The 13,926-nt window shown below is 37.9% G+C and overlaps 1 pseudogene; it reads right to left on the reverse strand.

Moving 5' to 3' along the window:
• LOC102840352 overlaps positions 1 to 10,355 on the reverse strand; it is a 14,143-nt pseudogene extending 3,788 nt beyond the window's left edge.
• Between the last annotated feature and the right edge of the window lie 3,571 nt (positions 10,356 to 13,926).

Here is a 13,926-nt window from a genome sequence, read left to right on the forward strand (position 1 = left end):
CTGGTAGTTTCGAACCGCTGACCTTAAGGTTCGCAGCCCGATTCGTAGCCACTACGCTACCAGAGCTCCTTAATAGGATAAGTAAAAAAGAACATAAACAAGCATGGTCCCTCAGCCAGCAAAGTGACTAGCTGATTACTTTGTTAATAAGGAATGCAACTCAGACAAATGTGTGGAATTCTGGGGATGCTAATCCTCAGAATTTGTTCCAAATTTCCTTAGATAGAAGTTTTGCAACATTAGGAAATTTGGGGATCCTCGAGTTTGGGACCATTGTTTTTTCTATGATCATGGCAGGAAATAGTGATAAGAATCATACTTTATTTCAACCTGCTCTACAATTGAAGGAGTAGGAGATGGTGAAAGAATAGCTATTTGTCTTTAGAACTGTACTAAATAATGGTACAGAGTTGTACTCATTTTTCTAACATTTTTCCATATTAGAAAGAATCAGAATTTTGTGCCCTCATAATTTAGGAGAGTTACTAGATATGTTCTCTCTTCCTGGTATCAGGAACTATCTGAATTGAACAATTTGGATTGTTATTTAAAGGCAGAAGGAAGATTTACCAATCTGAAAGTTACTGTAGGTCCATAAGGCAGGAAAAAGAAATTCTTTATTTCATAGAAATTATCAATAATAAGTATTAAAACAGAGGATTTTCTGTTAATCTTCACTGACTGGGAAAATTAAATTAACAGAAAAATAAATTCTCTGAGGTAGTCCTGTTAACCTACATTTTTACTTTAATTTGCCTACATAGTTATCTGTCTACCATCAAAGGACTAGAAAATTGTGTTATAAATAAATGGAAGCAATTGAAAACTGGCAGAAAAATTCTCTCATGACCTGCCATTAATGTTACTAAAATTGAATTTACTAAATTCATTTTAAGTCAGAATAAAATCTATTTTTATGATTTCATGGGGGCAATAAAATTATTATTTAAATAGAACAGTATAACTCATCAAAAAGCATCATTCATGCAACCCTTTTAAAAATAAACATTTATTGACTATTAAACATTTACTATTGGTGGTGGTGGTGTGCCATAGAGTCAATTCTGACTCATAGTGATCCTGTACAGGGTTTCCGAGGCTGTTAATCTTTACGGGAGCAGAAAGCCTCATCTTTCTTCTAGGGAACGGTTGGTAGTGTTGAACTACTGACCTTAAGGTTAGCAGTCTGACCCATAACCACTATGCTACCAGAACTCCTTAAACATTTACTATTAAACACTGTCGTACTATTAAGCATTGTCGTACTGTGGTGGCTTGTGAGTTGCTGTGATTCTGAAACCTATGCCACTGGTATTTTAAATACCAACAGGGTCACCCATGGTTGACAGGTTTCAGATGAGCTTCCAGACAGAGACAAACTAGGATGAAAGAGTGACAAACTACTTCTGAATATTTAGTGGCTGAAAACCTTATGAATAGCAGAGAAAATGAGCTGCTAAGGTTGGAAGGCACTCAAAATGTGACTGGGGAAGAGATGGTTCCTCAACGTAGAGTTTACCGTGATATGCGAATGGAGTAAAGCCCATGGGAAAAAAGTCCACAAGACCTTCATTTGCTGATGGGGCACAACTCAAAATGAAGAGAAATAGCTGTAAACATCCACTGAAAATCGGAACATGGAATGCACGAAGTATGAATCTGGGAAAATTGGAAGTTGTCAAAAATGAAATTGAACACATAAACATCAATATCCTAGATATTAATGAGCTGAAAAGGACTGGTATTGGCCATTTTGAATCTGATGACCACATGGTTTACTATGCCGGGAATGAAAAATTGAAGAGGAATGGTGTTGTATTCATTGTCAAAAAGAACATATCCAGATCAGTCATGAGGTACATTGCTGTCTGTGATAGGATAATATCCATGCGCCTACAGGGAAGCCCAGTTAATATCACTATTATTCAAATTTACACACTAACCACTAAAGCCAGTGAGGATGAAATAGAAGAATCCTACCAACGTCTTCAATCTGAAATTGATCAAACATGCAATCAGGATGTATTGATCATTACTGGTGATTGGAATGCAAAGATTGGGAGCAAGGAAGAAGGATCAGTAGTTGGAAAGTATGGCCTTGGTGATAGAAAAATGATGCTGGAGAATTCATAATAGAATTCTAAAAAATCAATGATTTGTTCATTTCAAACACCTTCTTTAGACAGCATAAGAGATGACTATACACATAGACCTCACCAAATGAAATACATAGAAATCAAATTGACTACATCTGCAGAAACAGACGATGGAAAAGCTCCATATCATCAGTGAAAACAAGGCCAAGACAGACCATCAATTGCTCATATGGAAATTCAAACTGAAGCTGAAGTAAATGAAAACAAGTCCACGAGAGCCAAAATATGACCTTGAATATATCCCACATGAATTTTGAGATCATCTGAAGAACAGATTTGATACATTAAACATTAAAGATTGAAGACCAGAAGAGTTATGTGATGACATCAAGAACATCATACATGAAGGAAGCAAAAAGTCATTAAGAAGATAAGAAAGAAGGAAAAGGTGAAAATGGATGTCAGAAGAGACACTGAAACTTGCTCTCCAATGTAGAGATGCTAAAACAAATGGAAGAAATGAGGAGGTACAAGAGCAGAACAGAAAATTTCAAAGATCAGCTTAAGAAGATAAAGCCAAATGCTATAACAAAATGTGCAAAGATCTGGAATCAGAAAACCAAAAGGAAGAACATGTTCAGCATTTCTCCAGCTGGGCGAGCTGAAGAAAAAATTTAAGCCTCAACTTTAGTTATTAAAAGATTCTCTGGGCAAATTATTGAATGATGTAGAAAACATCAAAGGGAGATAGAAGGAATACACAATCACTGTACCAAAAGGAAATGGTTAATGTTCAACCATTTAAAGAATTAGCATATGATCAATAGCCAATGATAGTGAAGGAGGAAGTCCAAAGTGCATTGAAGGAATTGGCAAACAACAAGGCACCAGGAATTGATGGAATAAAAATTGAAATCTTTCAAGAAAGTGAGGTGGCACAGGAGGCACTGACTCATCTTTTCCAATAAATTTGGAAGACAACTATTTGGACGACTGATTGGAAGAGATCTGTATTTGTACCCCTTCCAAAGAGAGGTGACCCAACGGAATGCAGAAATCATCGGACAATCTCTTTGATATTCCATATGAGTAAAGTTTTACTAAAGGTAATACAGAAACAGCTGCAAGCATATCTTGACAGAGAACTTCCAGAGGTTCAAGCTGGATTCAGAAGAGGCTGTGGAATGAGGGATAACATTGCTGATATCCGATGGATCTTGACTGAAAGCAGAGAATAACAGAAAGTTTTATTTGTGCTTTATTGACTACGCAAAGGCTTTCGATTGTGTGGATCATGACAAGCTATGGACAACATTGTGAAGCATGAGTATTCCTGAACACTTATTTGTGCTCATGAGAAATCTGTACATGGATCAAGAGGCAATTGTTTGAACAGAACATGGGAACACTGAATGGATTAAAAATAAGAAACTTGTGTGACAAGGTTGTGTTCTTTCACCATACTTATCCAACCTGTATGCTGAGCAAATAATACGAGAAGCTGGGTTATATGAAAAACGTGGCATCAGGATTGGAGAAAGACTCATTAACAAACTGCAATATGCAGATGATACAACCTTGCTTGCTGAAAGTGAAGAGGACTTAAAACATTTACTGATGAAGATCAAAGAGCACAGCCTTCAGTATGGATTACATCTCAATGTAAAGAAAACAAAAATCCTCACCACTGGACCAATAAATAACATTCTTATCAACGGAGAAAAGATTGAAGTTGTCAAGGACTTTGTTCTTCTTGGGTCAACTGTCAACACTTATGGAAACAGCTCAAGAGATCAAACGACTTATTGCATTAGGCAAATCTGCTGCACAAGACCTTTTTAAAGTGTTGAACAGCAAAGATGTCAGCTTGAGGACTAAGGTGCACCTGACCCAAACCATGGTATTTTCAATAACCTCATATGCATGTGAACGCTGGACAGTCAATAAGGAAGACTGTAGAAGAATTGATGCTTTTGAGTTACCGTGTTGGAGGAGAGTAATGAAAGTGTCATGGGCTGACAAAAGAACCAATAGATCCATTTTGGAAGAAGTGCAGCCAGAGTGCTCCCTGGAGGCCAGGATGGCCAAACTTTGTCTCTAATACTTCAGACATATTGTCAGGAGGGTGCAGTTGCTGAAGGATATTACGTTTGGTAAGTTGGAGGGTCACAGAAAAAGAGGAAGACCCCCAACGAGATGGATTGGCCAAGTGGCAGCATTGATGGACTGAAGCGTGGCAACAGTAGTGAGGTTGGCCCAAGATCGGGCAGTGTTTTGTTCTGCTGTGCATAAGGTCGGTATGGGTCAATACTGACTCTATGGCACCTAACAACAACAATGACATTAAACACTATTTGCTAGAAGGAGTCTTGGTGTGGTATTGTAGGGTAAGTATGAGACTATAATCACAAAGTTGGTTGTTCAAACCTACCAGCCCCTCCTCGGAAACCACCAGGTTGCTATGAGTTGTAACCAACTCAGTGGCAAAATCACAATGGCAACTTTTGTTAGGAACTTATATGTGCTGGGGATATAAACAAAAATAAGAAAGTAGATTTCTGCTCTGGTTATGCTGATATAACTGAAAGTAGACTAGCTCCCTTACCATAATCAACTATAAAACTGTACAAAATATATTAATTCTTCTCAGGCACTGAATAACAGACTATTATAATACTATATAGTATAAATAGCTCCTGTAAAGATTAAAGCCTCAGAAACCCTGTGCAGGGTCATTATGAGTCGGAACCAACTCCACGGTACTTAACAACAACAATAGTACTATAATATATCCTATAATACTAAATATTATAATCACTAGACAAAGGAAAGTAGATGTGAACCTCATGACTATACAAATCTCTGCCTTGCAACAATTTTCTGATTATGAAGTAGCAAGCGTAAGGCCCAATTGCCCTATAGTAACTAATTTTTAAGAAAGGATCAGGCTGAAGTAGGAAATTTTTAGCATCAGCAACTTCCCTGGATGTAGAAAACCCCTGCCTCCTTAACTCTGGCTAAACTTGGCTTCTGTAACCCTGCTTATGCAAACTCCTCACATCTGAGTGGGCCCACCTGACTCTCAGGGTGCTGTGGCCAGCGGCTAAGGCTAACCTTGAGAACAGCTGGCCAAAGTTAATCTTGAAAACTAACTGTCCCAGCAGATGTACCCCTAGCCCCAAGTTAATCTTGAGAAGTAACTGTCCTAGCTGATGTACTCCTAGCCCCCACCCTAACAGCTCATGCATACATCATACCCTTGGTTTGTACAAGATAATGTCAGACTGCCTATGTATAAAATGCTCTGAACAATGGGTCGGGGCTGCAGTTTTTCCCGCTTTTAGGGAGACTGTGGTCACTGGCAAGCTAATAAAGGCTTCGTTATCCACTTGGAGAGTCTTGAGTGGTCATCTGGTTAAATTGAGACACAACACAAGCTAGAGTCTAAATAAAACCTGGTGGTCCCACTAAGGTGAGGAGATACAGATCAAAGAGTAGGCCAGCTGAAATGGCTGAAATCTATGTGATGGGTGATTAGGGAAACGGAACATACAGGAGATGGTTCTAGAAGCGTTTTTGTGAGGTCTCTGAATCCACGACTGGGAATGAAGATACTAGTATATGCAGGGTGATCCTATGCAAGACTCACTAGGCAGTGGGTGCTAAAAAGTGAGACAGATACTAGAGAATAAGCTCTGAGGTAACAGCTGTGCTATAAGACATTGGATTTTGACCTTGCCAAAGTGGAGTGAATTTAACACGTACTTGACATCTTTGTACCCAATTAAGAAAGGTCACATGTTAGAAGGTCTCAAGCTAAAGTAAGATCTTATTTCACTTATTTACTATACCATCCTTGGAGTCCTCATGTGGTGCTGTGGGTTAATGTGCTAGACTGCAAAGTTGGTTTGAATTGCAAGGTTGGTGGTTCAAGCTTACCAGCTGTTCCTCAGGCACTATAACAGGGTTGCTATGAGTTGGAACTGACTCCACGGCACTTGACAACAACAACATCAATAACACCCTAACAAAGCATAAACTCATCATCTGAAAAAAATCTCAGAGGAGACATTGTTTGACATGTCTAGAAATTTTGACAGACTTGGGAAGCACATTAGACTTTGTATGGATTCCAATAACAAAACATGAAACCAAACTTACACCAGTACAAGGTGATTAGCCATCTGTTGAATTGGTTGTGAAACAATGTTTGTTTACGGAAAGAAAAAAAAGTTGATGAATAGGACACATGCAGAAATTACGCAGAGGTCGTATGTGACTTCCTATGACTTCAAGATGTGGAGAGAGTCAAATTCAAGGTTGATTCTTATGGCATGAAGATCAGCCATGCCTCCATTCTACAACCTTTTACCTTATATTAACACTAATAATCTCTCCCATAAGGAGCTCTGGTAGCGTAGTGGTTACGAATCGGGCTGCAAACCTTAAGGTCAGTGGTTCGAAACTACCAGCCGCTCCGCGGGAGAAAGATGAGGCTTTCTACTCCCGTAAGGATTTACACCCTCGGAAACCCTGTACAGGGTCGCTATGGGTCGGGACCGACTCGAAGGCACTTCACAACAACAACAACAACAATCTCTCCCATAACACTCTGCTTTAATAATCCATTGCATAGACAATACTCACAATTATGGGATTTATTAGGGAAGTACAATTCAGATTCAGAAACAATTCAGGAGTCAGCAGTCCTTCAATTAAGAACACCTCTTCTCTGCCATACTGAAGGAATACCTCACTCTTGTCTTTGACTTCTCAGCCATGTGGCTCCTTGGACTCGACCCTACTCAGGCAAATGTTACAAAGCTCCTTGGGACTGTCTGTAAGAAGTCCTGGTGTGGTGCTGGGGTTAATGAACCGGACAGCAAAATCATTTAAACTGTAAGGTCAGCAGTTCAAGCTCACCAGCTGTTCCTTGGAGACCCTATACAGGGTAGCTATGGGTCGGAACCAACTTGACGGCACTTAACAACAACAACAAGTGTCCAAAGGGCACATTCTGCAAGCTAGTCTCTTGCCCATAGACACTAAACTTTACCGAGTCCATGGGACTAGAAGCATGTAGCTACTCTGTCTTTTCATGTCTCTGCCTCTGCTACTGCCTCTGTTGTTGCTTTTCATGTTCTTATTTCTTTATGATCCTGGGGTGGTCTATTTCTGTTTCTGAGATGGCTCATTTTAATCTAATGGGATGGAATAACTAACCAACCACAGTGTTAGAGTTCTGTACATCCTATTTGCATATGTCTAGCCAATCATTTTATGGGAATCAGGACTGTAGGATGAGCACTGACCTTCCAATCACAAAGTTGCCATTTCAAACCCTTCAGCTGTGCCTTGGAAACCCTATAAAGGGTCGCTATGAGTCAGAAATGACTTGACAGTGCTTAACAAAACCAGAAAGGTCATATCAAATAAAATTGAAGGTAGTATAGCACATTAAAAAATCTTCTTATATCTCACCAGAATTTAGAGATTATCTCAAGATCAGGTATGATACATTAGACACAAAGGACTGAAGACCAGAGGAGTTGTGGGATGACATCAAGAACATCATACAGGAGAAAGCAAAAGTTAATTAGTAATACAAGAAAGAAGGAAAACCAAAATGAATGTAGAAGAGACTCTGAAACTTGCTATCCAGTGTAGAGATTCAAAAGCAAATGGAACAAATGAGGAAGTAAAAGTTGAACAGAAAAATTTAAAGGTCAGTTTGAGAAGACAAAATAATATGTTATAATGAAATTTGGAATTAGAAAACCAAAAGGTATGAACATGCTCAGTATTTCTCAAGTTGAAAGTACTGAGGAAAAAATTCAAGCCTCAACTTGCTATAGAGCAAAAATCTATGGGCAAAATATTGAATGATGTTGAAAGTATTAAAAGAAGATTGAAAGACTACACTGACTCACTGTACCAAAAAGAAATAGTTGATGTTTAACCATTTCAAGAGGTAGCATATGATCAAGAGCCAATGATCCTAAAGGAAGAAGTCCAAGGTGCACTGAAGGCATTGGCAAATAACAAGGCTTTGGAAATTGGTGGACTACAAATTGAAATCTTTCAACAAAGTGTGGCGGCTATGGAGGCACTCACTTATCTATGCCAAGAAATTTGGAAGACAGCTACCTGGTCAATCATTTAGAAGAAATCCATAATTGTATCTATCCCAAAGAGAGGTGACCTAAAAGAATGTGAAAATCATAGTACAATACCATTTTCAAGTAAAATTTTTGCTAAAGATAATTCACAAATGCTTATAGCAGTATAGTGTCAGGGAACTTCCAGAGGTTCAAGTTGGATTCAGATGAGGACATGGAGCAAAGGATATTATTGCTTTTTTCAGCTGGAACTTGTTTGAAATTAGAATATATCAGAAAGATGTTTACCTGTGTTTTGTTGACTACTCAAAGGCTTCCAATCATGTGGATCATGTCAAGCTATGGACAACATTGCAGAAAACTGGTATTCTGAAACACTTAATTGTGCTCATGAGGAGCCTGTACATAGACCAAGAGGTAGTTTTTCCAAGAAAAGAACAAGGGGACACTGAATTGTTTAAAATCAGGAAAGGTGTGTGGCTGGATGTATTCTTTCATCATACTTATTCAATCTATATACTGAGCAAATAATCCAAGATGCTGAATTATATGAAGAAGGATGTGTCACCAGGATTGGAGGAATGCTCATTAACAACCTGTGGTATGCAGATGATATACAACCTTGCTAGCTGAAAGCAAAGAGGACTTAAAATACTGATGAAAGTCAAAGACCACAGCCTTTAATATACATTTCACCTCAATATAAAGAAAACAAAAATCCTAACCACTGGACCAATAAATAATATTATGAAGAAAAGATTGAAGTTGTCAAAGACTTCGTTTTACTTTTATTCACTATCAACACTCATGGAAGCAGCAGTCAAGAAATCAAATGACGCATTGTATTAGGTAAATCTGCCACTTAAGACCTCTTTAAAGTGTTCAAGAGCAAAGATGGAAGTTTGAGGAATAAGGTTTGCTTCACCCAAACCATAATACTATCAATAGCCTCATATGCATGTGAAAGTTGAACAATGAATGAGGAAGACCATAGAAGAACTAAGTTATGATGTTGGATAAGAATATTAAAAGTACCATGGACTGCCAGAAGAACAGACAAATTTGTGTTGGAAGTAGTACAATCAGAGTGCTCCTTAGAAGCCAGAGTGGCCAGACTTCATCTCTCATTATTTGGAAATATTACTTAGAGAAGAATATCATGCTAGATAAGGTAGAAAGTCAGGGAGAAACCAGAAAACTTCCAATATGATGGGTTGGTAGAACGGCAGCAAAAATGGGTCCAAGCATAGCAATGAGGTTGGCGCAAGATTGGGCAGTGTTTCACTTTGCTGTGCGTAAGATCACTATGAGTCAGAATCAATTCAAAGGAACTAACAATAGCAGCATTTTTGATATCTGAACAAGTTTTGAGAGAATTGGAAATGTGTTTTAGATAGATGAAGCCTAAATGGAAATGTGATAGCTAAGATTCAAATAAAAGAAATCAAAATAGAATTAAAAATTTTTACAGAAAGATGACAAAATTGAATCTTTATAATAAGCAACCACATCTAGTTGTTGTTATTGTGTGCCATGGAGTCGATTCCGACTCATAGCGACCCTGCACAGGGTTTCCAAGGCTGTAAATCTTTACAGGAGCAGAACGCCTCATCTTTCTCCCTCAGAACAGCTGGTAGTTTCAAACTGCTGACCTTGGGGTTTGCAGCCCGATTCGTAACCACTACGCTACCAGAGCAACCACATCTAGTATCCAATTAAAAAATCATTAGACATATAAAGAAACAGTAAATTAAGATTCATAATCAAGAAACAAAGCTGTGGAAGAAACTCACCCTGAGGTAGCCAATGTAACTGACCTAGAAGACAAAAAAGAATTGTTTTTAAATTTACTAACACTTACTATTTGATAGCTCTTTTTTTTTTTTTAACTTTTAATGTGATTAGAGTGAGAATTTACAGTGCAAATTTGATTTTCCATTCAACAATTCACTGTACATTTTGTTTGATGACATTGATTGCAGTTCCAAAAATGCAACGACACTCTTCCACTCCTTTCTGTGTTTTTAATTTCTCTTTGTCTTTCTTTCCAATCTCTTCCTACCTTCTGAGATTTAGCCTTGGACAAGTGCTATTATTTTTATATTGTGTGGTTGGTTGTTCTAGGAGTATGTACCTCCATAGTGCTATTGTTCATATTATACACCTATTGTTTGACTGAACTTTGAGCTTTGGGACTGAGTTCAGTTCCAGTTCTAAAGAGTGACTAAGGATTATAGTGTTGAGAGTTTTGCCAGTCTTTATAATGCTTTTGAGTTTTATGTCACATTTTTCTCCCACTCTATCCAAGAACCTTTATTACAATCCCTTTTAGAGCAATCAGCAGTGGTAGTTGGGCACAATACACTTCTGAATTCAGGGGGATAGAGACTAAGGTTTATTAGTCTTTTGGATGAATTTTTCCCATGCAACTTTGACTTTCTTCACTATTCTTTGTTCCAGATGGAGAGAGACCTGTAGTTGCGCCTTACGGGAGTCACTTGAAAGCTTTTAAAACCCCAGTTGCTATTCACCAAAGTAGGATGTAGAACATTGTCTTTGTGGCTCTGTTATGCCAATTGACTTTGATGTCCCTCATGACTGTGCTCCTAAACCTCCAGGCCCAGTGACTCATTTTCTCAACTTGTTTGGTTAATACTAAGAAGTTTACATACCTTTGTCCCCTGTTTCTTTACTAAATACATAGAAACATTTACAGCACAAACAAATACATATGTAGAAATATCACCTGCTAAACATATATATGTTCATGAATTTCACCTACTTATATCTATTCATCTTGCCTGTCTTACTATGTATCCACTTATAGATTAATGTTTGATATCACTTGTAATACAGAATTGTGCATGCTACAGTGTTTACCTTTGTTATAGTTAATTCTTGTGTACCTTTCGTGTCTTCCTTTTCTTTAGTGCTGTTTTTCTGGTTGTCTCCTTATTGTATATTGTCTTTCCCTTCTCCCAAGTTAATGCATGTCTATGTGGTGTTATGGAGTCCTGGTGTGGCACTGTAGAATAAACACTAGACCATAAGGTTGGTTTGAACTGCAAGGTCGGTGGTTCAAACTCACCAGCCACTCCTTGGAAATCTTATATAGGTCTCTATGAGTCAGAATTGATTTGATGGCACTTAATGTCAACAACAATAGCATATGGTGCTATAGGATAAGCACTGGAATGCTAATCACAAGCAGTTCAAACCCACCAGTCACTGCTTGGAAACTCTATATAGGGCCACTATGGGTCAGAACGGACTGAACTGAACTTAATAACAATTGTCTAGTTAGTGGTTTTCTTTCCTCTCCCTTCTTGTCCCTAGTAATTATTTGTCATGGATTGAATAGTGTCCTCCCCAAACTATGTGTCAGTTTGACTGGACAATGATTTTCAGTGGCTTGGCAGGTATGTGATGACCCCCACTGAAGTGATCTGATGTGATAAACCAATTAGATACACTACCCTTAATCCCTCCATTACCCTGGTGAGAGATTTCCAGGGGTTTGGCATGCAACACCTGCTATTTTACAAGAGATCAAAGAAAAGAGACTGAGCAAAGAGGGAAGGACCTGTTATCACCAAGAAAGAAAAACAAAGAGTGGAGTGTGTCCTTTGGACCTGGGATCTCTGCACGGTGATGCTCCGAGATTCAGGGAATGAGTGATGTCAAGATACATGGAGCTCTCCAAGGAATGCTGGGCCCACAGATGCTGAAAAGAGAGAAGGGCCTTTCCCCATAGCTGGAGCTCTGAATTCAGACGTCTAGCCTCCTAAAGTGTGAGAGAAAAAATTTCTGTTTATTAAAGGCATCAGTTTATGATATTTCTGTTCTAACTGCAATAGAAAACTAAGACATTATTAAAGAATGTTTGCAGTTTTGTTTTTTTTTTTTTTTTGGTGTGTGTGTTTTATTCTTTTATATATAAACCTTTCCTTGACTTTTTACAATAGTGGACTTATACAATATTTGTTATTTTATGACTGACTTCTTTCACACAGTGGAATCTTGCCCAGGCACATCCATGTTATGTTTCATGCATTCTTCACTATTCTTTAACATTGCACAATATTCCATTGTGTTTATGTATATATGTATATATGCATAGGGGTGGTGCACCCTTGCCCCATACCTGACTCACAGTGGCATGACTACTCCCTCAGGTAGAATATGGGCTTTGCTGGGGGGTGGATTAGGGTGGAGATTGGCCACAACTTTGGTTAGCAGGGTAATGTGGGAAATGAGAGAATCGCATGTATCAGTTTGCGTCTTTGCTGTCAGGTTGCTGCTTAGATCCAACGCTGCTCACGAAAATTCAAGATGGCCTCACCAAGTCAGGTCGGGCCAGATGACAATTCACCTGTCTGTCTCCATTTCTTTTTTATACTCCTGTTCAGCTTCTTCCCTTAGTGAGCATTCAAGTATTCAATCCATTTTTTTATCCTTTCCTTTGAAGATCAGGATTCCAGGATTATCATCTGTATCTGTTTCATTTGGTCTCAAGTATCTTTGTTGTACAGGGTCTGTGTAGCATGTCTGCCTAGATCACCATCTTGCTGGAAGTCCTCAATTTCTCCTTTTGATATTTATTTTTGTTATTGTTAAGTGCCATGGAGTCTTTGATTATAGATCTATTCAAATTGTTTAGCTGTCTTTGTTAGTTTAAGTAGATCATGTGTTTCAAGAAATGTGTCCATTTCACCTAGCTTTTTAAATTGATTGGGATGTAGTTCTTCATAGTAGTCTGTTACTATTCTTTTTGTTTTCATTTGCTGCTGTTGTGATGCCATCCACTTCCTCTCATTCACGTAAGTGCATCTTCACTTTCTTTTCTATTGTTAAGCTTTCCAGTGGTCTGTCAATTTTGTTCATCTTCAAAGAACAAATTTCTAATTTTGTTTATCCTTTCTATTGATTTTCTGTTTCCCTTTCATTTAGTGCTATTCTAAACTCTTAATATTTCCTTTCTTCTGAGAACTGTAGGCTTTTTTTTTTTTTTCTTTTTTCTTTTTCTTTTTCCCCCTACTATTTTTCTAATTGCTGGAGTTGTTGGATTAAAGTATTGATTGTGGTTCTTAGTTCTTTTATGATGAGTAAATTTATGACTATAAACTGCACTCTACAGACTGCTATTGCTATGCCATATAGCTTTTGGTATCTGTGTTTTCATTTTCATTAGATTCTAAGATTTTTTTTTTTTAAATTTAGCATGTTATTTCTTCAATTACTCTGTAGTTTTAAAACAGGGTGCTGCTCAATTTCTGTCCTGGTGTGGCATTATAGAATAAGCACTGGACATCAAGGTCAGTGTGAACCACAAGGTTCAAACTCAACAGCCACTCCTTGGAAAACTTATACAGAGTCGCTATGTATCAGAACAGACTTGATGGTACCTTAACAACAACAACCTTCCTATTATTGATTGCTAATGTTATGGTTTTGTGATCCAAGAAGAAGCTTTGTATTACTTTGATGTATTAAAATTTGTTGAGGCTTGTTGTGGCCTAACATATAATCTATTCCGGAGAATGATCCATGTACGCTGGAAAAGAATGCATATTTCATTTTTGTTGGCTGGAATGTTCTGTATATGTCTGTTAGATCAAATTGGTTAATTATGTTTTTGTTTTTTTTTCTCTGTTCTTATAATTTTATTCTGTGCTTGACTCTTTCATTTGTCGACTGAGTTCAGGTTAATG

The sequence above is a fragment of the Chrysochloris asiatica genome, unplaced genomic scaffold, assembly GCF_000296735.1.
Source record: "Chrysochloris asiatica unplaced genomic scaffold, ChrAsi1.0 scaffold00002, whole genome shotgun sequence".
In the NCBI taxonomy this organism is placed as follows: domain Eukaryota; kingdom Metazoa; phylum Chordata; class Mammalia; order Afrosoricida; family Chrysochloridae; genus Chrysochloris; species Chrysochloris asiatica.